The sequence below is a fragment of the Haemorhous mexicanus genome, chromosome 11 (assembly GCF_027477595.1).
Source record: "Haemorhous mexicanus isolate bHaeMex1 chromosome 11, bHaeMex1.pri, whole genome shotgun sequence".
In the NCBI taxonomy this organism is placed as follows: Eukaryota; Metazoa; Chordata; class Aves; order Passeriformes; family Fringillidae; genus Haemorhous; species Haemorhous mexicanus.
This window is the reverse complement of record NC_082351.1, coordinates 5290646-5317796: the sequence shown is the minus strand read 5'-3', so window position 1 is coordinate 5317796 and position 27151 is coordinate 5290646. Positions and strand designations below refer to the sequence as shown.

Genomic DNA, 27151 nt, shown 5'->3' with positions numbered 1-27151 from the left:
CAGCTTCATCCTTCAGCTCTGTCCTTTAAGGAAATCCCTGAAAAGGTCACATCGCCTTGCTGGTTTAAGGAGCTGAAAAAGAAACATAAAAACCAATAATTAATGGAAATGTCTTTATTTTCTTATATTCCAGGAATAACTAAAGCCACTTGGCAAAAGGAATTTCCCAAATTCTGCTTTGAGCAGAAAACATTCTGGAAACTTTGTCTATGGCCATGCTTTAAAAATTACCCCCAGCCTAATTAACATCTGCTTCAGGAGCTGAAGTTATTTCAGGGCCATTTATCTAGCCCAAGGATCTTGCACACAACTGAGCAGATTTTTAATGTTTAACATTTCTGCCCATAAACCACCAACGAGAGCCACTCACCTGAGGTTGCACCTACTGGGTAATTCAGGGCTGTGTTCCTCATCAACATTTCCCACTAATTCCAACTTTTCTACTCCCAGGAGAGCTGACAGCACCCAGGACAGAAATGCAGTTCTTTTTAGAAAGCTCAAAGAAGATTTAGAAATTTTAGCACTGGAGGATAAGCAACAACAACAACAAAATATTAAAAAATAAATATTGAAACCCAAACTGGATATTCAATAACTGAGAAAACTCTTTCTGCAAAAAGCCTGATGGGAATGGTCTCAGGTGGAGCAGGTTTATTAGGAAATAAATCTGGAGATATGTTTTGGAAAGGTCCTCTCCAAAGTGCAGCTTGCCCCAGCTGCAGCCTGGCTTTTCTGAGACACGGCAGGGCAGAAAGTGACAACCCCAAATCTCCTGCTGCCCTCACTTCTCAGGGGGATTATTCCTCTGTCAGGGGAATTTCATTCAGAAATTTCATTTGTTAGCTGCTTGGCAGGAGAAATGGAATTTTGGGGCACAGGATGCACCGTTCAGGCAGGGAATAAATCCCAGAATTTGAGAAGAATCATTTCCCTCAGCTCAGGCAAACTGCAGCACATCCATGGGTGTCCCCAGGGCTCAGAAAGCCCAGGTTTCACCAAGGGTGATTCAAACTCAAGAGATCTGAAGACAACCCTTGTTCAATTAACTCTGGCTTCTCCTCATGTTCTCATTATGCAAATCAGGCTAAAGCCTTTGGAAGGACTTTTTGATCATTATCCCACCTCTTACTTCAGTTCTGGTTTGGTGTTTGGGATTTTGGTTGCTGTTGCTGTGCCCCACATAATGAGCATAAATTTCCAGAGTAAGGAAGTATTTCTTCTACCTGGTTTGTGTAGAAACAAAGAGTAAAAAGAGGATTTTAAAAAATCTTGGGGACTGCTGATGTTCCTGCAGCTGGAACCCAACAGGGAAAAGGTGATGGCTGAGCAAATCAAAGATCCCCACACAATTCTGTAGTCCTGTCTCACTTAAAAGGGATTTTAAGCCTGGCTTAGGTCCAGGGCAGCTCTCCACCTTTGAGTCACCCATTTGAATTTGAAATGAGTGCTGGGGAAGTTTTATAATTGATTTAAGTGGCCATTCAGAAGAGCTTCAGCACCAGCTTGGTGGTTGTTATTGAAGCTCAAGGGGAACAGAAAATTGGCTTCTGGAAAAGCAGAGCTGTGGAAAAGTGGGAAGGAAAAGTGTAGCTGGAAGCCAACAACACTCCAGAAAAAACATCTATAAACCAGGGTACAGAATTATCAAATATAGTCTTATAAATAACTTGGCCAGATATTGGAGAAACACAAATATAAAATATTTAGACAGTCATTTTTAAAAGATGGAAAGATAATAGAGGCAGAAAGAGGTGAATTTAACAAGTGGATTTGCTGCCATACCCACAGGCCCCAGAGCAGTTTGTGCACATTCCTACTCTCACCTGGCTACCAGAAATCATTATTTATTTTCTCATTTTAAGTGGCTTCAGAGTATTAGAGAACCAAATCAATGTCGCTGGGAAATGAGTTTTAATGCTGTCTAGTTGAAAAAAAAACCCCAGATATTTTTATAGAAACTGTTTCTCGAAAATACAAAGATTAATTTAAGGTAAAGTTTGAGACCATATAAAAACCTGAGCTGGTAAATGGATCAGATCACATCACACAAGTTAAAAACAGGAACATTACAAAATAAAAACAGCTGAGGGGAAATATCAATGGAGCTGAAATTTCCAACAATGTAAAAAAATCAATTAAATGAAAAAGGAATAAATGACAGTGAACATGAATGAATGTGAATATGGTTTTATGAATAAAACTGCAGACAAAACCAGCCTGGAGCTGTATGATGAGTAAACAGGAAACTGGAGCCAGGGAGTACAGAATGGAAGGAGGCTGCTGCCATGGCTGAGAGCAGTGACCACAAGGTTTTTCTTTCTCCTGAGCTCAGATCAGCAGGTTTAATAAACCTTGAGATTAATAACTCAGTTCCAAGGAACAGGCTGAATTCCTAAAACCAATAACTTTTTTTCCCTATTTCTAGTAATTTTCTGGACATATATCTACAGACAAAGGCAATTTTGTTATCTCTTTTGTTCTCCTGATCTGGATGGAGGTTCAAATCCTGCAGTGCTCCTGCTCTGCAGCACTGCATGGGATATTCAACCTGAAATTCTGCTTCTCACTTATTTATTGTTATGCTTTTTAAACTCCATCACGAATCCTCGCTGTTTTATCCTGCCTGCCAAGATGTCCCTGCAGAGCAAAGCTGCCCAGGTCCCAGGACACAAAAAGCCATTTTCCCCCCCAAAATCTTTCCTCATGCCACTTCCCCCTGCTCTCAGTAGTGACCCATCTATTTCTAGGAGTGAAAGTGAGAACCACCCCCAGTGAGCTGAAACTTCTGTGGTCTGGCTGGAAGGAAAAGCTGTGTATTGTTTTCCACCCTCATGTTTAAATAAATGTCTTGCTCTCTGAAAGCAGGTGTAAATTATTCCTGAAAAAAACCCAAAATTATGGAAAAGCAGCTGGTACCAAAAAAGTGACTTCAGTTGTGACCTGATTGGAACTGTCACACTCTGAGGAGAGGGGCTGTGACAAGATAATCTTGATTTCGGATGCACTTTATTATCTGTATTTTATCCTTTAAAAAATCAGCTTTTCAGTGATTTATGACAGAAGTTGGGTTACCTAAAAAGCCCCTTTAGAGAAAAAAATTCACCAAAGGGCCAAACTCCACACGACACAAAAAGTTTTTACAAGTGGATAATTTGTTGCTAAGCATATTTGAGCAGGAAAAGAAATAAAATAAACAAATCAAAGGCACAATAAATTATAATACACCATGAGAATTTCCCAACAGAATCCAATTTTCTGTCCTACCATTCCACCCCTACTTTTGCACTTTGCTTCCACAGGTTTGGCTCCAGGGTCAGCTGCTGGAGCACAGAACAATGGCCAGGCCCAAATCTCCAAAATCCTCAAATAAAAGCAGGGAATTGACATTAAATTTACTGCAGTCCACTGAAACAGCACTGCGTTGCCAGGTTCTACCCCATGGTGTACTGAACTGCTGCATTTTATTATTTATTGCTCTAGGTAAAGCTCAAAAGGCAGAAATCAGCACAATGTCCTCTGTAAATTCCCAGAATTGCTTTGTTTTGCTCACACAACCACAGGGGAAGAAAACACTCTTAATGAAGTTCACAGAGAAAAAACTTCTGTAGGAAAAGTGAGTTTGATGACATCTGCTCCACACCCCATGGAAGGGATGCTTCTATATTAACTTATGCAAATAAAACTAAACGTGCCACAGGATGCAAATGAGCTGTTAATAAAAAATTACCATACCTCACATGTGTATGAAAGACTTTTTGAAGAGCTTTTTCTGCTCTCCTCTGCTAATAGTGAGGACTCAGAGCCACAGAGAGCAATTACAATGCTATCACAATAAAAATAACCCCAATTTCATTCTGAAAACACCAAAAAATGTTATTTGCATTATCAGCTAGATACAATCTGAGGGAATAAAATCCCAGCAATGTGGAAATATCTTTAATTGGGGTTTGAAACATATTAAAGCCATCAACCAACACTGCCCTCTACTCTAGACCTGCCTTTATTTAATCAATTGCATCTTGTAACAAAGAAATTTTCAGCAGGGAGTATTTATATCCCAAATTGGAAATACCAGGTTTCTGGCTGCTTTGTGTGTTGTTCCTGACCCAGTGTTATTTTTCCTCCATTTCTGATCCAACCAGCTATTTAAATTCACCAGGATGTTTGCACATGCTTCCTAATTCACTTTATATCTTAGCTAGCACTTTTTTTTTTTTTTTCATTTTAAAAATTTTTTTTTGGCATTCGACCCTTGACATGAAAAGGCAAATTCTATAGAGCTCAGGTTGAGTCAGCAGAAGGGCTGCTGCTATAGAATGGCAAAAAAAACCTCCACAGAAATTGTCAAATATCCTGAGAGAGCAAAACATGACAAACCCAGGAGCTTCTCCAGTGATGATGGAGGGTTTCAGGCACACAGTGGGCAGAAGTCCTAAAACACTTGAAAAATATTTAACTGAACAATGATGGAGCAGTGCCAAATACTAAAAGTTACCAAAGATAATTTTAATTGTTGTAGATATAATAGTGTTCAATGACAGCTGTTTTGGAACAAAAAGGTTATTTCCTGAAAATTATTGTAATATTTTTCTCCCCAAAATAGCCCCTGATTCACTGCTCAGGTTACCTGGCATCCTCTAATGCTCAGCACAGCCTCACAACCAGCTATTAACTTTATTTTTTAGGAGTCTTCAGATCTTAAATGAAAAGAATTACTTATTTGAAAGACTACCAAGAGTCAGTTGAGGAGGGGAGCAGGCAAAGCAGGGAACAATTTGCATGGCTGGAACATGATGCCTTTAATGTAACACCTCTTTCAAGCTGCTTTGCCTGGCCATATTTTGTTTTCTTGCACTTCAAGTTAGGATTAAACTCACTGTTTCTCTGCCCAGCAGAATTCCCTGCACATTTTTATGATGAAGGTTTAATCGTGGAGTAAGGAGATATTTATTACACTTAAAAAAAATCTCATTAGAGGCCTTTGGGTTCAGCATCCACGTGCATTTACACAAAAAAACCCTGGGAAATAGGATAAAGAGAATAAGTAGGATAAATATTGGGGTAATTTTTCACTGAGTTCTGTCTGGATCTCCCACTCCTGCTGGATAAAATCAGAAGGCAGAGTTTGGTGGGTGTTTTGTCAGGTCACAACACCTGTGGTAAAGAAGCCTCTGCAGCACAATTTGTGAGCTGCAAGAAAAGGATGCTCACATTTTATGGGGATCCTTTCAGAGCTGACAGGACTGAAATGACATTGGTTTAGGGTGCTCAGTGTTATAATAATGTAAATTAATTATAAAGACAATCAAGAAACTGCTTTTTCAAACTTTGGGTTTTTATCAACCCATTCACTGTGGAGACTAATGAAGGCATTTCAGCAGACATCATTAAATCCATAGGATAATCTGAATGTCATCTAATTCTCTTTCAGCCTTTGTCACCCATCTCCACCCTATATAATCCCAGGATGTCTTTAAGCATTTAAGTCAATAAACCTGATCCACATGACATTTGAAAGAGACCCAGATTTCCCTGGTTTAGAACCTCTTTGCAGTAGAAATGACAATTGTGGTGATGGGAATGAGAGATCCACGACAGGAGTGCTGAGAACTGCTCCTCAGGACAAGGAGATGCTCCCCATTCCAGGATTTCCCTGGGATTTAGGAGCTGCAGTGGGAACTGCTGCTCTACAGCATCATCAGCATTTCATGGGCAGGCAGCATTTCCTACGTCCATCCCAGCACCCTGGAGATTTGGGGAAAATATGTAAAAAGCAGGGGGTTTAAAAATAGGGCTTCAAATTAACTCCATCACAACAATGTATAAAAACTATAAAGCAGGACAAAGGTTATAGGAAATGGAAGTACCAAGAGATCCTCAAGCAGTCCTCCAAAAGAAACAATGGGAGGGGGGGGATTAATGATTTTTTCACAATTATGAGGGAGTGAGTACCTTTCTCACACTCTTGCAAGGAAAACACAGCCCTCCTCGTCAGCAAATGTCTGATTGCAATCTGGAGGCAAAGTTCTCCAGGTATTTTGAGTAAAAGTTTGGACTTTAGAGCTTTTAGTCCTTACTGGAATCATTGACTCGCTGTGTAAGACAGGAGATTATCCCTAAGGAGTTACTTTAGAAATATAGCATTATAACTATATATATATATATTCCTAAAAATTTGTGAATATAGATTTATAACTAGATATATTCCTATAAATTTAGGAGTATAGCTTTATCACCATATACATTCCTATAAATTTGGGAATATAGCTTTATAATTAGGTATATTCCTATAAATTTTGGAATAGAGCTTTATATCTATATATATTCCTATAAATTTAGGAATAAGCTTTACATCTATATATATTCCTATAAATTTAGGAATATAGTTTTATAATTAGATATATTCCTATAAATTTGGGAATGCAGCTTTATAACTCTATATATTCCTAAAAATTTAGGAATAGAGCTTTATAAGTGGATGTGTTCCTCTACATTTAGGATTATAGCTTTATAATCAGATATATTCCTATAAATTTAGGAATAGAGCTTTATATCTATATACATTCCTGTAAATTTAGGAATATAGCTTTATAACTAGATATAGTCCTGTAAATTTAGCATTAGAGCTTTATAACTAGATATGTTTCACTAAATTTAGGAATATAACTTTAGATATAGTCCTGTAAATTTAGCATTCGAGCTTTATATCTATACCCATTCCTATAAATTTAGGACTATAGCTTTATACCTAGATATATTTCTATAACTTTAGGAATATAGTTGTGATCTGCTGATACAATTATGCACAAATTATAGAATGAAACAATTTTATAGACAGCAATGACTTTGCTCACAGTGCTTTAACCATGCAATATTATTGCTATTTTGTATATGAGTAGAATGAGCAGTTCTCCAAAAGAAACAATGGTAGGGGGGATTAATTATTTTTTCAGAATTATGAGGGAGTGAGTACCTTTCTCACACTCTTACAAGGAGAACACAATCCTCTTCATGAACAAATGTTTAATCAGAACCTGGGAGCAAAGTTCTCGAGACATTTTAAGTTAAAATTTGTATTTCTGAGGTTTTAGTCTTCAGTGGAATCATTGAATTGCTGTACAAGACAGCAAATTCTCCAAAGGAGTTACTTTAGGAATGTGGTTGTGATCTGCTGACACAAATTTCTTCTATGAGCACAAAGCAACGGCACAGACAGCAGTGGCTTGTCTTGCAGTGCTTTAGCAATGCAATATCATTTCTTTTTTATAAATGAGTGAAATGAGACAGAGCTCAGTGACTCCAGTGACCCACAGGAAGTCAGTGACACAACCAGGAATAGAAGCAAGACCTCTCAGCAGCTCAGTCCCATGCTTTAACCACAACCCAGCCACCTCCTTCCCATCTCAGATTAGCACAACCCCAAGCCTTGGTTGCATCAGCTCCTCATTTCAGATGTCTAAGCATGTTAATTGTAGAAATCTGGATTTCTGAAGTTCAGTTACATTCATAAATCTGTCTCAGCTCAATCACCCAAGAAATTCAGATAAACTGGTTTTAAATGAGGCTCAAAACGACCTTTTGGTTGCTTTAAAAGGATTCCTTCAGAAATGAATTTCAGGTGGATTAACACATCAGTTTGTGCCTGAGTCCCTTATTGCTGTGTTTTCTTTTGCCTCCCAGCTGTCTGTGATGTGCAATTTGGGCCCATTTAATCAGAATGGGACTGGAACAGCAACATCATATCCCACTAGAGAAGAGCCAGGCAGTCCTGGAGAGGAAGTTATTCCCTCTAAGGTGAAATCAGAGAAGAGTTGGGGGGACACTGAAGGTCAGGAAAAACACCATTAGAATTAGAGGTAGGCAGGCTGGTGTGATCCTGGCTTTAGTGAATTTAAAGCAGGCATGGGTTGGATTTTGCTCTCTTTGTATCCAAGCCTCAAAGTTCAGGCAAAGGAGGCTCATTTTTAAGGGGTTCTTGTTTTGACCCGCTCTGCAGTTATCTGTGGAAAATCTGCACCCTGCCTGCTTCTATCCCTCCTGCTGGATCCCAGCAGAAGCTCACCCAGCACACTGCTCTGCTCCAGGAATGCACTTTACACCCCAGCTTTTGCCATGTATCTGTGTAAAATGCCACTGATAGCAGCTGAAACTTTCAATTCCCTTCAAGAAAAGAGTGTGCAAGCTGCAGATAGGAGTGTGCTGTGATATTATGACTTGCTTTTTAAAAACATGCCTTCCCAGACCAAAAACTGCCAGTTAAGACAAAATGAGATATGCTGAGGCAAATAAGATATGCTTTTTATCAATAAAAGGACACCAGATATATGAATTAAAATATTGCATTACCCAAGAGAAAGAGCACGGGGTAACTTTTAAAAAAGGCAGCAGTACAGGACATTTGAAACTTGCCTAAACTCCATTCCTTTAAAGCAATGCAATTTGCACAATCAGGGCTTGCTGCTCAGGCTGTCAGATTTCTGGCTGCACTCTCAGAGCAGGAGATTGCCCTCTAGATGTTAAAAGTTTGGCTACTTCTCCACTCCATCCCACAGCACCAGGACGGGACACACTGCGTGAGGGGTGATTTTAAACTTGAGTAATGCACCCAGAGACTGAGCACAAACCCAGGGGAAACATGAAAAGTCAGTAAAAGATGGAATTTGTGTCTTTGCAGAGAGGGGAAGGGGTAGAAATCCTTGCAAGGTCACCAGCGTGTTCAAAAAAATTGTCAAAATCACAGCATGGCCTCCAATAAATCAGTTTTTCTAACCATAAATGCCTACCTGGAACTCCTTAGGAATTGTTGCATAGAAATTCCTTCACCAAGATGGAAAAGAGAAATGAAACCACTCAGGGGAGGTTATCCTGTCATTGCTAACACCCTGATCCATCTGGAGATTCCACAAAGTCCTCATTTCAGTTTCTCATCCCAGTGAGAACTATTTTTGCCATATGATTCAATTTAATCCGCTTCAAATTTTCTGAATAATTGAAACACGTAATGTACAGTCAGTCAGTAATAACTGCAAGCAGAAATAATTTTTTTTTTCAGATGCAAGAAATGCTTCAAAAAGACTCACCACGAAAAACGGGCTGATTAAAGTTAGTTTAAAATGCAATTCTTTCACATGAAAAGAATTAACTAATGCTTTTACACCCAATAGGAAAAACAGAGTATAATTGATCTTGTGTGAAGGCAAATTATCTTCTAATTTTAAAACCAGAACTGATGCTGAGAGAGTCTTTTCTGCTTGTCTTTGAACTTAGGGGAGAGCTGCCCATGGCTCAGCAAGGCCTGAGCCTGACATTTCATTCTTGTTCCATAACTCTCAGAGCTCCCAGCCAAACTCAGGAATCCTCTCAGATAAGCAGGGGAGAAAGTCTGGATCATCAAAAACTGCACAGTCAAACAATGCAAACAAAAACTTACCAGAAACTGATAAATGTCTTTATTATGACCATTTCATGACTGTATAAAGCAACTTGATTAGAGAATAGATAATATACTTGTAGCCTGTTTTATTTCTTTACCAATACAGTAAGTATTGGCTTTTTCTGAAAAAAACACACTCTTTGTTGAGGAAAAAAAGAAAAACCCAAAACAGATTAATTAATATTATACATAAGGCATACTTTTAATTACCAGAGAAAATGTATGGGCTCCTCATCTCTTCATTCTTCAAATTAAGATCAGCTGTCCAAAAGAAACATTTAATAGGATATCAAATCCTACCTAAAAATCCATGTTAAGCAGGAAATCAAACGAAGTAATCTTTTCCTTTCCTGTCCCAATCTGCTAAAATGCATATATACAAAATCTAAGTAATTTTTACACAAGTTATCATCACTCTGGTTTTGGTTTATATTTAATGAGTTCTGTTCAAAAGGTGAACTTGCTAAAGAAAATAATGCTCAGAACAGAAACAAACTGACAGTGTATTTGTAACATTTCAGTGAAAGCTGTGTTTGGCTGGTTTCTCTGGGCTGACAGAGATATCTGCCTCACCCGTGCAATTTAATTAAAATCCAACCTGTGCTTTGTATTTCTGCCTTTATTAAAAGCCTGGGCACAAAGCAGGACTGCACAGTCCCCACTGGATCTTATCAATACCTGCCAATTTTTGGAATGCCTCCAGTTGCAGGGAGTTTGGAAGAGTTTTCAGGGTAAAACCTTGATTTTGGGGAGGGATCCCCTCTTTTCAGACCCTTAAACGAAATGGGGAATTCTCCAGCAGCAGAGCAGCAGTTCTGCTCTCACCAGGGCTCAACCAGAACTCTGTCAGGGTCCAGCTCAGATCCTTCTCCTTTTAACTCTCTATTGAAACTCTACCTCAGCTATTGCTGTAAAGTGGTAGAAATATTAATAACCGAGGTATTTAAAACCTCTTTGTTAAGATTGTTTTACCCACATTTGCCTCTTTGTTCATCCATGGTAATTCTGAGGGTTTGTTGTACTTGTTTTCAGGACCTGGCTTCTAATTCTGAGCCAGGGTATTACTGGAATAGGTTATTACTGCAGTATGTTAAAATAATTTTTAAAATACCCAACCCAAACAGTAAAAAAGAACCACTTAAAAAAAATATTTCCACATTTCCAAGGCTAAAACAATTCAGATGAAAGGGAAAAAGCAGGAATTGAAAAAAAAAAAATCCTTGATCTGTCAAGGCAGAGGTAACACCTCAAGCCTATACAAATAGACAGATAATTCTCATAAAAATTAACACAAGGCTTCAAGCCTCTGCAGACAGAGAGATTGTTCTCATAAACAAAAGGCTGGAGGCAAAGTTAGTATCTGTAGGTAGTCCAGGTATTTTGACGTGTTCAACCCTAATCTATAAATTGCCTTCAGTATACAAATAATAAAGCAAATGTGGGCTCTCTTTCAAAACGCTTGATGACTAAGAGCCATAATGAGGCAAATTGGGATCCTCTCAACCTTCCAGTGATGTCCAAGGGATCAGGAGTTTTTCAAGATAAACTGTTGTATCCCGGGGCACCTCGAGTTCCAGGATGACTCTCTAAAGCCTGTTGATCTTATGCCTTTTTTTCCACATCTAACTTCTTTTTCAAAGCCTCAGAGGCTGAGATAGAGGAGGTGACAGGCTTGTTGGGGCTTGCTGCCTCTGGAGAGGTACGGAGCACAGCCTATACCGCTCGGCTCTGCATTCCTGGCAGGGGGGGAAGAGCGCCCAGAGATTATCTCGAGCGAAAAAAAAAAAAAAAGAAAGAAAAAGAAAAGTGAGAAAGAATTTGCTTTACCTCCGTTACTGCTAAGAACCTTGTCAGAAAAGCCTTTACTCCTGTCACAGCAGGACACAGCCTGACGAGAGGCGACCCAGCCAAAGCAAACCGAGCAGCGCAGAGCGGAGCTGGCTGCAGAATGGCAAGGCAAAAGAGAAAGCAGCCGGCAGGCGGAAAAAGTGAATTTTCAGTTACGGGAGATTACAGGGAGCAGAGATCAAACTCCAGCTGCGCTGCGGGGCCGCGCTCTGCCCTCGGCTACACGCGGCCGATTGCCCTGCGCGGGCCGGGCCGGGCCGGGCGGCCCGAGGGGACAGCGAGGAAGGAGCCGCTCCTCCTCCTCCTCCTCCTCGTCCTCCTCGCTGCCCGCTGCCTGTCCCGTCCCGCTCTTCTTCGCCATCCCTGTGGCCGCTCCCAGTCCCCATCCCCGTCCCCGTCCCCGTCTCTGCTCCTATCCCCGTCCCCATCCCCGGCCCGGCCCGGCCCGGCCCCGCTCGCTGCCAGCCCCGCTCGCCGTGGGCCGGCGGAGGCGGCGCCGGGGGGAGGCGGGCCCTGCCCGGGAGGCCGGGCCGAGCGGGGGAGTTTATCCCGCTGGAAGGGAACAGCTTCTCCCGCTGAGAACTGACAGCGCCAGCTCCGTGCGGCTGCGGGGACCGGCCCCGAGGTGAGGGGCGGCGCGGGCAGCGCGGGGCTGAGGGCGCCGCGGGGCTGAGGGCGCCGCGGGGCGTGAGGGCACCGCGGGCTGTGCGGGCAGGGCCGCCGGGGCTGCGGGGCTGCGGGGGCTCGGGGCGGGCAGGGCGCGGAGCCCCGGGCCGCCGGGGATGCTCGGTGTGCCGGCCGGGCCGGGCGGGCCCCGCGGAGCGGGCAGAGCGGAGCGCAGGCGGAGCCGCGGAGGGGATGCGGTGCCCGGAGCGCCCCGGCCGCGCTCCAGGTGCGGTCCCGGCGCTCCGGCCGGGGCAGCCCGGGCGCTGTGTCCATGGTGCTGCAGCGGGTCCGGCACAGCCGGCAGCGGGGGATGCTCGGGGCCGCGGGGGCGATGTCCCGCCCCGCTGAGGTGAGGTGGTGATGGGCAGCGCGGATGGATGGATAGATGGATGGACGGATGGATGGATGGATGGATGGATCCGCTGCGCGCCGTCCATCCCTGCCGCCCGTGGGGGAAGCGCCACCAGGGCAGTGCTGGGCTCACCTGGCTGCTCTCGTAATGAATGAACAGCTCTTTTCTTTTTCCTTTTTTTTTTTTTTTTCGCCCTTCAATTTCCCAATCGCAGAAAGTCGGGGAGCCTCTCACAGCCTGCAACAACTGAGATGCTATGTTGAAATATATTGTGTCTTGATGGCATGCCTCAGGTTCGCAGGAGCGTTTTGTAATCTTCCTGGTGTCATTTCTCCCCAGGGTATTCTGCAGCTAGAGAGTGCAAGTTCCTGTGGTGTTGTAACTTTGTGGCCCTGTGTACACACGACAATACTATGCTGACTTAACAGGGATGCGTTATTAATATCAGTGATGTAAGGCTGGTATTTTTTGTGATCAGAAGCTCAGGGAATTATCAATTTCTGGATGTCCTGTGGAGTTTAGGTTCCTTTAAAACAGATGGATCAGTTATAATTCCCCCTGAAATAACCAGGGGGGTTTGGATTTGTGTTTGTGACTGGCTGTCCCATCTGTGAACAAGCTCTTGCTGTAGAACACTGTTATAACGTTCCATTTTAAAATATCAGTTTTCTGGTAGCAATTAATCTATCATTTAATAAGTAATTTACCTTTTAAAAGGTTACTATGATTTGTTACTAGTTAACCAAAAATTCCCAGCGTACACCAAGCAATTGTGACATATGATACTGAGTGCTCTCCTCTGAAAAGAAGTTTCTCATGGTGTGCTCTCGTTGATATCAGAATCTGGTGCACCAAGTGATGTGTTTGACGTCGTTATTCACTTTGGCTGTCACAAAAAACAAAATTGCTGCAAAAATTGCTCAGAGATTTAATTATGAGATTACAAGAAATCACTCCTAGCAGTGTGTTAAGGCATGTGGCACAATATAAGCATGGGCTTGTCAAGGGGAGAGAAAGCTGAAAAAAATAGTTGGCACTGACTTTGAATGATAACCAATCAGAAATATAATATATAAAGGTATTTTTACACAGACACCTTTTGAATTTGAATGTTTTTAGGCATCAGTTTTGTAAAATATCTCACTCACTTGTAGTGGTTCAGAGATTCTGTACTCTAAACAGCCTTAAGATGGTCTGTGCTTCTTAGAAATGCCAAATTCCTGGATAATGCAATGTATTTAACATCAGCATTCAATGAAACATCCATTATAATATGGAATATACAACTAATATTTTTCCTGATATAAATTTGTGTTTCATGTAACGAATCTGAAACGAAGGCGGTGAAACATTAGAGTTTAATTGAAGGATATCAAAGCTACGCCTTTTAACCTTCCTTGTGGGACTGATAAATGCACCCCTTATCAACAGTGCTTCTGAATCTGACTCTTTTGTGGACTTTTTTAAATAACCATAAGTCCATTTCTAAGTCAATAAAATAAATTTAGGCACTGTTTCAATTACTTTTAGTGTAATTTCCTCCTTATAGCAATGCCTAATAAAACGAATCTTGAAAAGGATTTTATTGTAAAAACAAAAAAAATTTGAAAGTAGAATGAAAACTCTGTCTAGTACAAAGTCGGACCAAATAATGAAAAGTGAACTTAATGCTTTTTTCACCTTGATTGGTGAGGCCCTCTTCAGGTTTTTTTTAAATGTAATCTGCTCAGAGTGGAGGTGAAGATCTTTCCTAGCCCTTTTTAATAGCCTGGTTGTGAATCACTAATTGTGTGTGTTTGATATTCAGAATCTGAGTTTCTTTTACAAGCTTTTTTCACGAGGATTGTTCCCATGTCCTTCTCTGTCACGCAGTAAAAGTTTCCAGTGCAGTTACTCAAGAGGAATCATCCTACAATTACAAATTCTCCATGAGTCTTTTGGAGTCATGGATACAATACTTTCCATTAGTTATTGCTGCTGGTTTCATTTTTTAATCACTAATAGGTTTGTTAAATCCAGCATGATATGAGGTGATAAGTGCTAATTATTCCACTCTGTACTTCCATAATGGTGTCTAGTTTTTTAACAGCAGGATCTGGTTTTCAGGTACTTTGTGCCAAATGTTCTTTGTGTGTCAGGTCACTTTTTTGTGAACTAACAAGAGGAAGAGTTAGAAACAATCCAAAGCCAGAGAACATTGATGTACTCAGTCCTACTCCTCACACCTCAGACAGAACTTGGGGGTTCCCAATAACAGGTCAAGTTAAAGGACTTCATTTACAGAGTACTTGGGGAAAAAATCTCCTCCTCACCCCCATTTTTTCCCCTGTGGAGGCTTTTCCAAGGCAGGGTGGAAAATGGAAAAGCCGTAAGATTTGTCTTCGGATTCTCAGGAATATGAAACATCAATTGATTCCTTCGTTAAATAATAAACATTTTCTCTTTATTTTGTCTCTTTCCCCTTCCACTTTTTATTTTCCACAAAGGGAGCTTTTCCAGTTGTGCTTTGTTTTAAATGTAGGGTACTCCACCTTTTTCCAGTGGTGCTGCTCTCAGGTTCCAGGGACAATGTAGAAAATGCTGGTGCTAAGCAAATCATCACCCTGGTACTCAGCCCTGTGGTGAGTGGGCTTGGGATACTCCCAGGTCTTGCAGGTATAAGGAAATAGGAAGGAGAAAATAAATGTGGCAACCATAGGAAACATTAAGTTTCTACTTCAGCATCAGCTCTTCTGCTGCAGCATGCACTTCCCCCTTCCTCCTGCTACAAAGTTGTCAGCTCTCCTCACACTGCAGGGCAAATTATAATAAATCTGTCGTGGAGTTTTGCTCTTTAAATTTAGAGGGGGAAAAAAAAAAATTGAAGCAAGGCTTATTCTGCAGTCTTCCTATCCGGAAACTTTCGCAGAACTGAAGTCAATTTGATGATGTTCACATTTTTCTCCCACTCCACCCACACCTTCCATTATATTATTTGGCCTGTTTGCCCTCTCATAAACCACTCTATAGAACTGAACTAAACAATTACATCATTCCCCAATTAAAATTCGTGATACATGAACTATATAGATAGTTTTAATTACCCGTGTTGCAGTAGTACGGAGCAGCCTAGTCAAGACTGGGGCCACCTTCTAACTCAGATGGAATAATTGCCCCTGTCCTCAATACTGGGTGATCTGGGACATGAGAATGCAAAGAATTCCCCATTTGCAATGGAGAAACAATGCAGGAGTGAGACTGAGGCAAAAAATGAAATTTAAAATTTCAGTGTGTACATTTATGCTTGCAAGAGTAAATGATGCTGACAATGGTAACAGATTCTAATTAGCATTATGACAAGAAACAGTTAGGGGTTTGTGTAATAAATCTCCAAATTTGCAGCAAAAAACACCTCAACTTCTAAGCAGTGTCCTCTTTTCTTTACTTGGCAGTTTTTAAGCTTTCCCTGGAACCAGGGGAATATCCCCCTTAGACAGGGGAGGAGAAGGAACCAGCTCCAGAGCGTGGCTGTGAATTTCTGGAATGGACTAGCAGGAGATGCTCTGTGGACTTGCATAAGCCACCCCCTTTCCTCATGACTAAGCAGATCTCCTCCATGCCATGCAGGCTGCACATTCAGGACAAAGTCTATGAATTCAAGTCTCTGAATCCCAAAGTCTACTCTGCTGGTTGATAATTAGCAATTTACAAAACACAAAGCTGCCGCAGCTCCGGGGATGTGGGTCCAGCACCGCGTGGGGTGAACATCCGTGCGGGGCTCTGGACGTGCTTGTAGGGGATGTGTGTGTGTAGGGAAGGGATTAACACTGTGTTAGGGATGGCTTCCTGCTAATCTCAGCAGTGCTGAAAGGCTCTGTGTAATTTCTGATAACCCAGGATAATAAATAGTGGTAATATCCCAACAGAAAACACACAGGACACTCCACGCTAGCAAAGGAACTTCTTGGTTTGGTGGAAGATGCACAGAATCTAAAAAATAGATCAAAATCCCAGCTTCCTTGAGGTCAGTGGTGGATGTGCTGTCTCAGAAGGTTTGCAGTGATAAAAGTGTAGTCCTCTGTGCAGTTTGCTCCCTTGCAATTACTGCTGGATTCCTGCGTGGCTGTGGGTTTCGCGTGCTCAAAATTGAGGCTCCGGCTCTAAAGGAATTGCTGCTTGCCCTGTGAGACTAAATGCCTGAAATTAAATAACCATGAGTATGTATTATAGCTTAAGTCCTACATATGTTTCTTTAAAACTTGTGAGAAATGCCAGTGTAACAGGAGGAGTATATTCATCTGCCTTTTATGTGATCAATTTCTTAACATATTTCAGCTCCAAGTGAAACGCCAACATTTTGGTGCAGACGTTGCAGTTGGTCTTAGTTTATTCTAGACTTCAGATTAGGCATGGGTTCTACTTTTGGTCTTCTCACAGCTATTATTATGCCACTGTAAAATAGTCCACTTCGTGCTGCTTTACGGGCTGCTGGAATTTCATGAGCTCCATGGGGATTGATGTCTTTCCTCTTTATCACAGATCAGACTGGGACATATTTTAGATTCCCTTTTGCCAGAATCCCAGAATTTTTTATAGACCTCCAGCTCCAATTCCTCTAACTCACCTGTGTGTATAAAATCCGAAATATGTAATTTGCGTCAGCCATACTTTCAGCTGTATGGAAAATTTATAGGGTAAGGCAGAGCAGTGGAAGTTTTCTTCTTGCATCTTTGTTTCCCTCCGAGTTTCAGCATTTACTTTGCAGAGAATTTCATATTTGCACAGAGCAGTCCTGCCCAGAGTTATGATCTCGTCTTAAACTTTTTACACAATGCGTGATTACAGTGCATTGCATAAAATGAGAATTTTTATGTTATAATATTGCATGAGAAGTCCATAGTACTTGTGTGTTTGTTTAGATTTATTGAACAGAGAGGTTGTGTAACTGCTGTTAGTATTTGTGGCCGTGTAGCAGCAATTCTGAAGTTTGAGAGGCTTTGAACTCAGGTGCCATCAGTGTACAAACAGACTGAGGAACATTTTCACTCCCTGCGCTAAGGGCAGTGTTTGAATATTGCTGTGAGCTAAGTGCTCGCCCATGGTGCTGTGAGAGAGATGTCAGGCTACCAAAAGACTCAGATTGTTCCACCAAAAAAAGGAACTATGGAAAGAAAAATGTTAATTACAGGCTTTAACACTCACACCAAGATCTTCTAGAAGGGGTGGTCAGAAAAACAGGTTTTGCTACCTGGACCTGGTGCTTTGTGGTGCTATCTAATATGGGGGCTCTTGGAAAAATGCAGCCACTTCTATTTACTGCCTTTCATAATGTACATATTTCCTCATGATAGGTTTGGGTCCTGACATTTTATGTCTACAGTAAATAAAACTGGGAGTTTATCCTTCCATCTCGAATGTGTTTTCCTTGGAGTTGCTGTTCCCTACAGTGGTATTTCAGTTTTTCAGCTACAGTATTTTATGCTGAATCTCAGTTTTTAAGCTTCGTGGAAGCATGTTATTATGTGGTACATTGCTAGATTGATTTTGAATCCTACCTATGAATGTAAAAAAAGCAAGAAACCTAAATTTTATTTTCAGTTACACCCAGAGAAATCTACAGATAAGCAAGTACAGAAGTACATGAGGGCAAAAGGTTGCTTTATTTACTCAGAGTTTATCTGCATTCTCTAAACTTGTTCAGGACCATATTCAGGGAGAAATTTTGAGGAGGCTGCAGCAGAGGGTCTCATTCCCTTCAGGATTAGGAAAAAATATAATGTTTATTTGCTTTCTAGCAGTTATTATGTCTAATACAAAGTTCTTGCACTGACTTAATGATGAATGCTCCAGTCCCCCTGAAGTTAACCAGTGATAGGGGATGGATTTATTCCATGGAGTCACTAAAGCTCTGCAAAGGCTTGCACTGTTTTTCTTCCCTGTTGTCACTCCCAGATGCCAACATTTGCACTTAAACTGCATTTCTGAGATGCCTTGTTTGTACATCAGGGCATGATAACGTGTTTGAGGTTTGAAATTGTTGGGAACACTAAGAAAAACAGGCAAGTGTTTTATTTCTTTTAAATATCCCATGGTATTGGCAATATAAATTGAGTTTTACAAATGGGTGGATATTTGGGGGTACTCATATGGAGGTGCAGACTTTTTGCGTTTTTCTTAGAACAGGATTAGAGAATGTGGAAACAAAAATTCTGCAAATGTGCTTTCACTTTCAGAATTTCCAGCTGTTGCTGAAGCTGGTTTGAGATGATAAACAAGATGAAACTTTAAGCCTTATTTAAAACAAAAGGGTTTTACATTAAATCAGCTGTCTGAATGAAATAAGCACCATTTAAAAGGTTTCTTTTCCTGCATTTGGTTTAGATGTTTTTGCATTTGCATTACAGCTATTGCCAGAATTGCTGAATTGGCCTGGAGTGGATTCTTTAGTAAAGATCTCATCTAAGTAGGAGTTGTTCATTTGACTGCAGAAAATAAGTTTCCAAATTGGTGCTACAAAAGTTTCAGGTCTTGAATTTAAAATAGGAAAAAAAAATTATTCAAGAATTCCATTGAAAAGCTCAGGGTTTTTTACCAACGGTTTCAATGCATTTTTCATTAGTAAGGCAAAATAATTTTTAAAAATCTGATGGAAGCTCAACTGGCTGTTCCTACCTTGCTTCTCTGGGTTATTATTGTTGTTGCTGTTATTGGTCTTATTACTATAGTTAATAAATGCTACTGGAAGCAAATTCCAGCTCTGCTTTGCCAGCTCTTGGAGCATTATTTGTGATGTGAGCTCGCCAGTTGTCTCCAACTGGTGAATTGTTTTTGTGACACAGAACATTAGGCCATGATGAACAGGAAACTCAAGAGGGTTCCTTGCACAGCTTCCTTTGGGCACTGCCTGACCCTGGTGTGGCCAACTTCACCAGGATATTTACTATGTCCCAAAATCTGCTTTAGTGTTGGGCTTTTTGCAGGGATCCAAGCCCTTGGATAAAACCCACACTTGAAATCCTTGCAGTGCTCCAGGTTTTCAGACAGGGTAACACATCAGGTTATGCAAGCTGCATTCTGACACAGGTAATGACATTTGAGGAATTATTTTCTTAGATCAGGATTACTGATTTATTAAGAAATAGTGATTACAGCACAGCTGGCGTGGGCAGGAATTCTTGACAGTGCTTGGAGTACTGGGAAACCCTTCAGCACCAAGAACCCACTTTTCCTACAGCAGAGATATTTTCTTGCAGATGTCTTCTTGAAAAAAAAAATTGGCAATGAAAATCATAATCCAAAAATAGAATATGGAAGATCCACATTCTCCATTTATATAAAAACCCACTTAGCAGGGGAATGTCAGAGTCCACACTGACAGGTCCCATTATGAAATGAGCCTATCACTCTTTTCATTGGTATCTGTCAATTTTTTCATGAGTCACAGTTTTGTTGAGAAGGGCATTTTTTATGCAAGGGAAGAGTTGCACACAGCACAGCAGCTGTGCTGTACACTGTGAGCTGTACACAATCTGCTGTTTCATCCTTCATGATGTAACACTGAGGATGTGGAAGTCATGTGCACTTCTTGACATTCTTCATTTTGGTGCCAATTTCGAGTAGGTGAGAGATCAGACAAAAGCCCAGAAAACTGCTCTGTATTTTCTCCATTCTGCTTTTAAAAGATAACAATATTACCTTCTCTTTTCTAATATTCATAAAACAGAATTTATGCAGAATAGGTGGAGTAATGTGTGATGTTAAGATTGGCTCTGGCTTTTTTAATCTTGTGAAATAGCAAGATTATCTTTAATCTTAATGGAGCCTACTGGTGTGCAGTGTGATTAGATTAATTGCAGTGGTGGATTAGGGCAGGGATCGAAGGCCAGTGTGGGACTCTGGAGGCCCAGCAGAGCAGGGAGTTGGGAAAATGGGAAGAAACTGTCCACACTGAATATCAGGAAAGGAAATTAATTAATTTATTAATTAAAGGAAATTTCAAAGGAAGACAGCGGGCAGATTAGCTATGCCTGCTGGATTTCTGCATTTATTTAGTCCTTATTATTTTTGCCAATGAAAAGTATTTAAAAACGGGGGAATTCTTTAAAAAAATACAGATGTTTGACTTTCTTTCTCAAAGCCTAAAGTTTATTGTTGGAACCTTCTTGATTTTGAATTCTTCTCTCTGGTCTCTTATGAGAATTTCAGCTTTTCTTGGTTTGAGATATGCTGACAATGCCATAACGTGGTCTTTCACAGTATTTTGGCATCCTTGCTCATTGTTCTTTTTCTGCCCAAGTTTGCTCTGTTTTTCAAATCTAGCCTTACTTACGACTCCTCAGAGAACAGGAACTGTCTGATCTGCTAACAACAAGTGACAGCTTTCCTGTCACTGGGGACAGCAGGGCAGGCAGGAGGGTTGCTGCAGCCCGAGGTGAGTTCAGAATAACAATAACTCCTCCTTAGCCCCGATTTTCTGTGCTGAGCGTGCCTCTGACGCAGGCTGGGCAGCAGATTCCTGTCTCCTCCCCTCCCCAGGAACAGGAAGGCACAGCATACAAACCATGTGGCAATTCTGAGTTTCTGCTCCAGCCTGACCCTTAGGGTGACTCTTGTGTTGGCACTGGTGAAAGAGCTGGACTGGGCATCTTCACATATTGGCAGAGTTTTAATTTGAAAATTTTTTTTTAAATTAAAATTTTAATTTTTTTTTTAATTAAAAAAAGTTAATATGAATTTTTAAAAAACAAACCCACAACAAATTGCTAGGTGTGAAAACAGCTGGACCATCTCTCCCTTTCCTCCCCAAAGTTTTGAAGGGAAGAAAAAAAGGGAGGAAAAGGGCTGAGGTGAACAAAGGAAGAGAAAGTAGAGAGAGGCTTTAATTGTCCTGGAAGGCAAGCAGGAAAAAGCAAGGAGGAAGAAGGAATTGATGCAGGCATGGTTGCCACTTTCCTGACAATTACTCCAGGAAAGGCTGATGAATGTAGTAATTATACCTGGCAGTTACTCTGTGAAATAAAGGGATTCTCTGGAGTTCACAACAGCCAGTGTGATAGAGCACTCATTTAGCTATGAATATGGAAATGAAAGAAATGAAATAAAGACAATGTGGGCTAAGTGCTAAATAGCACTGCTGTCTACTTCCAGGGTGTCATTTAAACAGAGGAAAACATCCTCTGAGTAAGAATTCCTGAAATTAAATCAGAGAAAAAAATTGGGAAATACGCTGCAGAGGGGAGGGTGGCAGTGGGAAGAGTTCCTGACAGAGCCCATGGGGTTTTCCTCCCTTCATCTTCTAACAGCCATTCTTCAGAACAGGTTCCCTTCTTTCCTTTGGTGCTGAGCAGTAAATCTGGTGAAAAGGGAGTTTTCCTCTACATCCATGGAGAATGTGGATTATCCTAAAAGCTGGGGATGATTTTGAAGTGCCAGTATGTAATTCATTATTTCCAGAGTAGGAGATATAATAATAATTATAAATATGAATAATTAGAAATATGAATACTTAAAACTGATTTCCAGTTCGCTGCAGTGCTGCCATTCTTATATTCTTATATTATATTCTTATATAATCTTGAAGCAGCAAAATATTTCCTGTGATTTTATGAGACATGAAGATGGATGGGTAAATGCCTCTGTTGGATGGCAGGAATTTGATCATTATCAAGAATGGAACTTTTATTTTAGAGTTTTCCATCTGCACAGACATTTCACTGAAATGAACTGCAAATTTGGGATAAAGAGGCCAGAGCCTTTATCAGTGCTCATTCCAAGGGTGTGCAAGAGAAAAGCATCCCTGGTGGGATTTAGGAGAGTCCTGTCGTGTTCACACTGGGGCTGAAGCTCCAGAGTGGTGAGAACCCACCACAGGCACTCCCAGCAGAACTGGGAGCTCAGGTAGGAGAAAAGCTGGTTCCCAGTTGGATAACTGAGTGCATTGGAGGAGAACCAAAGAACACCCCAAGGCAGTGGTGTTCCCCAGTCTCACTGGACACAAAGGCTTGGGCCCACCAGCAAATCAGAGAGTGCTGGACCTGGGCACAGCTGCAGGAGTGGAAGGTTCAGTGGGTGCATTCCAGAACTGTCCCTGCTCCAGTTCTAGCCCAGCTAATTCAGAGCCATTCCATCACTGCCCTGAAATCATTTAGGAGCCAGCAGGGGCCATGGACCATTTGCAAAAGGCCATTTACAGGTTGCCCCCCCAGTTTGCTGGAGGGACAAGCGTGGCCAGAGTGGGAGCCCTGGTGCCCTTCAGTTTATTGACGTGGAATCAGCTGAAACACCTTCCAGAGCTGTCAGCATTTCTTGCTAAGTTTCTTCCTGCCCTCAGAGCAAGATGATCTGTGCTTTAAGTTCTACTCTTAGATATTTAGCTCTGAAAGAGGAGTGATTTGTAAAGTGGAGATCTTTCCAAGAAAGCTTGTGGCACCCAAATTGTATGTTTGGTAAAGCAGAAGTCAGAATTTCATTAAAAGAAGAATCTCTGCAGGTCATTTTAGCCTGTGTTTCCTGTTTATTTGGCTGCCATGTGAATAAATAAAAGAAATAAAGCCCAGAATCTTTTAAATTACTCCAATTTTTTTTTTCTCACCCCGGGTGAAACAACAAGTTACAGGAGTTTGTGACGTGATGGCAAAATTCTTCCTCTATTTATTCATCTGTCCTGAGCAGATATTAGTACAACACTTGTATATGATACAGTCACTGCTCTGAAAAACAATTTGAGTTTTTTATTGTCCTACTGTCTGTTCCAAGAGCTAGAGACAACATTGTAACTCACCTGTAAAGAATATATTACAAACTGTTTGCTCTGAAAATTCCTCCTGGCTCCAGTGAAAGCGCAGAGGGCAAACAAAGTTCTGAAATGTGTGCACAAGGTGTGAGAGAAGGGGGTTAGGCCTGGCTTTAATTCCTGATTCTGGTCCTTCAGGGCAGCCTAAGCTCTGCTCACCACCTCCTGCCTTGAGTGGGATTGCAAAGGACAGCAGGGCCACATTGGCTGATTTGCCCCAAATTGTGTCAACAAATAAACCATGGAATTTTAATTTTGTGGTAATTAAATAGAAAGCATTTTACACAAAAAGTGTAAAATCCAAACGACGAACGTGTATTTTAACACCTGAAAATTTGAGAACTAAAATATTTGACAGTGTTGGCACTATTTTAAATTTCATTTTTGCCTTAAAAGGTAATAAATATTTTAGGTGCTAAATTCTTTCAGCTCTGTGATCATTGATTCAATTAGAGGAGCTGAAATTATCGTGTTTTGTTGAGACTTAAAAAGAAATGTCAAGAACCTTGTGTGGATAATTAAACAGGTGAAACATTCAAGAAGAAATACAGAATTAGCTATAAGGTTTTTCAAAATAATTAGACATTTACTTCATAATAAAAATTGGGCAATTCAGAGACTCAAATCACAATTTCAGATGACAATTTTAATATTTTAACTTCAAGTAATTGACTGGCAACCTCAGAAACAGCAGAAAGAGGAGGAATCTGTTTCTCTTTGTGAGAGTATTGTCTTGAATGGGAAGCTAGGGATGGGGAAAGCATTTATTTGTACATGAAAAGCATTTATTTCTATGGGAAAAACACCCCAGCACTCCCCAAGCCCTTTTGTTATTCTTAACTAAAGAGGAATTTTAAAGGAATTTTTCAAAAAACAAAACTTCTCATTTTTTAACCCGCTAAACTGAAAGAGGGGGGATTCAGGTTGGATGTTAGAGGGAAATTCATAATTAGGAGAGTGGGGAGGCCCTGGCACAGGGAAGCTGTTGCTGCTCCATCCCTGGCAGTGCCCAAGGCCAGGCTGGACAGGAATTGGATCCACCTGGGACAGTGGGAGCCCCCTGCCTGTGGCTGGGGTGGGACTGGGTGATTTTTGAGGTCCCTTCCAGCCCAAACCATCTGGGATGCTTTGAAGCCATCCCCTCCCTACGTGTGCTGAGGCAGCAGCACAACCACAGCCACTCCACACTGGAAGAGCAATCCAGGAATGCAGAGTTCTGGGAGATCTTTTCCTCTTTTCTGAACATTTAAGGCATATTTTTCAAATTTTCTCCATCCACCTTGAAAAACCTGAGCTAAAATGGGAATTAAACCATAAGAATGGATATCTGGTGTGTTAAAATCAAATCCAAATTTTCATATTTACCTGAGCTGAAGTGGGAATTAAACCATAAGAATGGATATCTGGTGTGTTAAAATCAAATCCAAATTTTCATATTTACCTGAGCTGAAGTGGGAATTAAACCATAAGAATGGATATCTGGTGTGTTAATATCAAATCCAAATGTTCATATTTACCTGAGCTGAAGTGGGAATTAAACCATAAGAATGGATATCTGGTGTGTTAATATCAAATCAAAAATTTCCAACTTCAATGGTTTGTAACAGGACTAAGAGTAACACAGAAGGAGAAATAAAGGGAATAATGTGGGAATTCTTGTGGCTGTTAAAAAGTGTGGCTCTGCCCTTATCCAAAGAGTTCTTCCAGCAGTAGAACCAATTCCCTTCGTTTCCTACAGATATGTCTTTTTGGAATTCTTCATTTGGATTTTTTGATTTATATTTTTTTACTAGTTGAGCTCAAATTGTTGCTTTTCCAGTGGTGACACCAACAATGATTTCGGCCCTTTTTCTTCAAACTTCTCTTCATTTTTAGTCAGTTCTGGCTGAAAAAAGCCAAGAGTTCCCAAAGCCCTTGGGATGAAGAGAAAGAGCCCAACAAGGACACAATAGGAGTGAATATTATAAGCTTATTTTCTTTACAATGACATTGTCAACTGAAACATTATTTTTTAATGGGCATTATATGAATCAATCTGTTAAACAAATATTGGTGGTTTAGAATGCATTCCAAAATTTGAAGTATTCTGCATACCTTTGGGATGTGCTGGCCAGTTTCTGGAGCCACTGAAATCTGGGACTTCCTACAAGTTCCTCACTTCAAAATGAGGCTGGATCTGAGTATTTCACTGCAGGGAACTGGAAGCACCAGAAATCCCACAGGGAAACATTTCCCTTTTGGTAAATCAGTCATGGCTTCCAGAGCAGAAGGCCCAAAAGGCATCTAAACATTTCCACTTTAGTCTCAACTACTTTGTCCATCTTTTGAATTTCCTTCCTCTGTATCTGAACCACAGGCTGTTATTCAAAAATTGTGTCAAATGATCAATTCATAGACCCTGAAACTTTTCCAAGAGAATAAAAAAGCAGTTTGTGGCCTCTGGGAGAGTAAATTCCAGGGTTAATTTATAACTAAAGCAAATGTATCTATAAAAAGAAGAAAAGCTCCATAAGAAATATGTTAACAAATGACAAGAAAAAAGAGGCTTGATAAAAGATATCAGGACTTGTTTGGCACCAGTGATTTTATGACTGAGGAATTCAATTATAGGTGTGTTGGGAGTAGCAAATCACAATCCTTTAAATTACTAATGGGAGACAAAGCTCTTTATCATGGCCTGAATGTGCTCACATGAAATGTTCAGTCCTGCCCTCTGTAAATAAACTTTTAGTGCCTGCACTGTGCATCTGCACCGGCCCTGTGTCACCACCATAAAAAAGATACCCCAGTCTGTTGAGTCACTCCTCAAACACTGCAGGAGCAGGAATGATGTTATCCATGAGATTCCTTCCTGTAACATGGGCTGTTCAGCTGGCCCTTTTTCCTGCTGTATTACTATTATTACTATTATTATTATTATTATTTTTCTGGAGTGGTGCTGGATTTGCTGGCAGGAGAGCTGGGGCTGTGTGACCTCAGGGCTCCCAGCGATAGGCAGTGAATGCTATCGGCGGGGATTTGTTTGCTCTCTTGTTGGACACATGAGTGTCACAGAGCTCTTGGGCTGGTGATGCAGATAATGACTTTGGACTTGCCCAGGAGAGGCAGATTAGGCTGGGATCAATTGCAGATTAAGCCCTGCCTAGAGCCTGACACCATGGGAAGGCTGTCTGCTCCCTGCTGTGGGAGCAGTGATCCCGTATCTCTTGTCAGCCCTGGAAGGAGGAAGGGCTGCTGCTGGAAATGCAAATTTACCTGGTGGGGAGATCCCCCTGCTCCCAGCTGGGGCAGGGAAGTGCAGAGAGCTCATCCTGAGCCTTCCAGGGCTGCAGAGCTGCAGACACGGAAACTCGTAAAGGCGGCAGGGCTGGCTTGAGGCTCCTTTGAGTCCTTGTGGGGTTTTGTTGGTTTTGTCATTGCCATGACCTCCAAACCCTCCCTTTCTACTGGGCCATCCTTGTAGGAATGTTTTAGTGCTCACCCCAAACTATTAAGCCAGCCAGTTACACAAGAAGTGATAGTAACAAAAATAGTAAAAGTAACAAAAAGTAAATCACTTTATTTCATCATTGCTTCCTTTTCTTCTTTTGGCATCCCTATGGCTGACAAAAAAACGTTGTTTGCCTAGCAAAGGTTCAGTGCATAAAGCTTTCACCCTGAATATCCAAAAAGCAAAACATGTACTTCTTTTTGTGCTGGCGTTTTTTTTGTTTGTCTCTTTATTGGCCAATGGGTTTTACTTTTAGTGAGAAAATTATTCTCTCCTAAATAAGAACTTATTAACAGTTGTTGGTTTTTATCATCTGGAGCGTTTGAAAATTTTAAAATATAAGCAACATCATTCAACTTCTAGTTATTTAACTAATTGTCTTTGTTGGTTTCATTGAAATAGAGGCAGAAAGACTAAGAAGTGTCGGAGTACCCCTGTCTTAAACTACCAAAAATGTTTATTATACATAACATATGAAAAGTATGTAACCACTGTGATTGGTAGCTGGTAATCAGTCCATAGCACTAATATTGAGAATTAATTTTACAACCTCCTGCTTTTAGATCAGGTTCATGAAATCCCAGGGAAGTG

At 41.0% G+C, this 27151-nt stretch overlaps 1 protein-coding gene across 1 annotated transcript in view; it reads left to right on the top strand.

The window, feature by feature from the left end:
* The first annotated feature begins 11804 nt into the window (after positions 1-11804).
* PPARG (peroxisome proliferator activated receptor gamma) overlaps positions 11805-27151 on the top strand; it is a 53968-nt gene continuing 38621 nt past the window's right edge. Inside the window, exon 1 of the mRNA XM_059856132.1 lies at positions 11805-11906. The gene's annotated coding sequence lies outside the window, so the exon portion shown is untranslated. The remainder of the gene's footprint in view (positions 11907-27151) is intronic.